The sequence below is a fragment of the Varanus komodoensis genome, unplaced genomic scaffold (genome assembly GCF_004798865.1).
Source record: "Varanus komodoensis strain SLA01 unplaced genomic scaffold, ASM479886v1 scaffold38, whole genome shotgun sequence".
Classification (NCBI taxonomy): Eukaryota; Metazoa; Chordata; class Lepidosauria; order Squamata; family Varanidae; genus Varanus; species Varanus komodoensis.
The window spans coordinates 7509563-7512359 of record NW_025335909.1 but is presented as its reverse complement, the minus strand read 5'-3'; positions in this window follow the sequence as shown (position 1 = coordinate 7512359).

Sequence of the window (2797 nt, the reverse complement as noted above, 5' to 3'; positions counted from 1 at the left end):
CTCGGGCCGGGCGGCGGCGGCGGCGGCCTCTCCGCGGAAGCACCGCCCCAGTTCGCGGCCGCGGCGAGCGGGGCGGGCGCCGGAGGCGCAACCGCGGCCGGGATCGGTCTCGCAAGGCGGGCGGCGCGCGGTTCGGGCGCCCCGTGCGCCCCCGGCCCCTGCCCCGGAAAGGACTTCGTGGGGTGCGACGACGTACGGAAAGCAGCTGCGGGAAGGACCCCGAGGCTGCACCGCCCCGCTGGGACGGTTACTACTGCCGGGAAGTCAGGGAAGGGGCGCGTAAGGGGAGACATGCTAAAAGTGTGCAGGATTATGCCCGTTTCTCTGGCAAAGCGCCGCGCGCCATCGAGTTATCTGCAACAAAATAAGCAGCAGGCGCAAATGTGGCCGAAATGGGCGATATTCAAGCAGCAGTGAGGAAGCACTTCAGCCTGCGGGAGGCTGTTCTTGCTCTTGAGGAGGTCACCCTTGAGCCAAAGCACTTCAGAGACAGCCCCCAAGATGAAGCGTGTGAATTACAGATCACGGGCAGATCAGTTCTCTTGCCTGTGGCTTGAACGGGGAGCACGGGTGCCGGAGTTCGTTTTTTCCTTTATTGCCACTGCATGTCTTGGTCAGCTCGCCAGGGCAAGGCTGTCGCATCGCCCAACCACCAGCCTGTACTTTGCCTTTCCGTTCCCTCTGACCTCACTGTTTACAGTCCTCTGCAGCCAAGGGTGCGTGCGGCCTCGTTCCTCGGGATAACACCCCAGGCATCTGATGGAGTCACCAAACGCGTATGCTTTGCTTCTGTGTTTACCGTTTCACCTCCCACCCGAACCATGGGCCTATTGTGCTGGAACACGCCCCTGGAAGCCCTTTGGATCATAGCTTTATCTCCAGAAAAGTTTTAAAAAGCTTTGCACAAGGGTGCCCCGATGGTCGCTCCCTGTCGCACAATACCTGGAAGGGGGTGCTGTACATCTGAGAAAGGGAAGGGCGCCTTTTATCCAGAGTTCTGCTCTCTAGACGGACTGGCCCATCTTCCCAGCACACAAACACTAGGCTGGGGAGGGGGAGTTTTGGGGTACGGCAACTACTCGGTTACACACTCTTTCTAGCTCTCATCCGAGTCCCTGGAAGGTTCTGTCATGACCCAACCTCGGCGTGGCAGTGGGCTGCGGAATTTACAATCGGAACCTGATCACAGGCGACCCCAGAGAGATCAGGAGTGAGAAGCCCAGGACGTAAGAACCCAGCTATGCCTAGTTATGCATGGAAAGGCAGGAGCGGAAGGCCGGTATGGGCCATGTTGCAAGCAGAATGTCCGAATCCATGCAGGTTCTTTTCTTGTTGGTTTTCTCAAAAGGAAAGCTTGGAGGTGAGTCACACCAGACCAGCAGCTAGTTGACCTTGAATGCCAGTCTTTTAAGATAGCTAGCTGCCTTTTCATGAGAAACTAGCGAAAGGGGCAGGTTTTTTTTTTTTTCCAGACGTGTCACCTGGGCTGATAGCCAAGAAAAAAGAAAATGCTGTTTGGCATAGGCTTCCTTTATGAGCCATGTGTGTGGGCTTATTCTGGATTTACTCTTGAACCTATATTTTGGCTGTTGGATTTGATAGGCCTTGACCCATATGTGGAGTTATCCACAGAGATTTCAAGGCTGGAAACCTGTATGTGGATTTACTTAGGTTTTTTTCCCCCTAGAACCCGTCTTTGCTGCAATAGGATTTAAGCCCCTTGCCCTGTATTCTGAAATTTGTTGCTTGATTATAGTTATTAGCTTTTAACTGTTCTTGGAACTCAATATTGAACCTATAACTAATTGCCATCAGGTCCTGGTTACCTGAAGGAGCACTTACATCCATATTTGCCCAGTCGCCCCCTGAGATCGGCGGGAGAGGCCCTTCTCCGGGAGCCCTCCGGGAGAGAAATTAGGAGGGTGGCTACTTGGAGAAGGGCTTTCTCAGCGGTGGCACCTAAGTTATGGAATGCGCTCCCCAGAGAGGTCCGCCTGGCGCCGTCGTTATTTGTTTTTCAGCACCAGGCAAAGACCTTTTTATTTAAGCAACATTTTAAATGCTAACACAATTGAATTATTATTATTATTATTATTATTATTATTAATTATATTTCTATACCACCCATAGCCGAAGCTCTCTGGGTGGTTCACAACACTGAATTTTATCTGGCCAGGGCGGCTTATTTTATGTGTGTTTTAAATTATGATTATTTTATATGGATATTTTAACTTATTGTTTTATCTAGTGTTGTAAGCCGCCCCGAGGCTTCGGCGAATGGGGCGGCATAAAAATGTTTTAATAAATAAAATAAATAAAATAAATATGACTTCTGGAGAGTCTTAGCTATCAAGATTTTGCCATTTTATGTTCATCTTTGAGCTACAGTTTGGAATCTCTGTTAAGGATGGTGCATGCATACAGGCACACCGGTTGTGTGTTGAGAAACATCCCTAGAGTTTCAGCTTGTGCATTGTGATCCTAGACATGTGCACTTGGACATCTCACTGGGAACAGAGGGATTTATTCAGAAGTAAATGTGGCTAGAATTGCAGAAAGACCTGCTTTTTCACAATCAGACCATTCACTCCAGTGCTGTCTACACTGACTTGAAGCAACTCTCGTGGGTTTCAGCCAGTGGTCTTTCCCAAACCAAACTGCCGATCACCTGAATTAAACTGGAAGCCGTCTACATGCACAGCTTGCAAGCTTTCCCACTGAGCCAAAGCCCTTTTGTGTAGACTTAGAAATCCACGCAACACACTTCTGAATCAACGAATTAATCAAAGATACACAC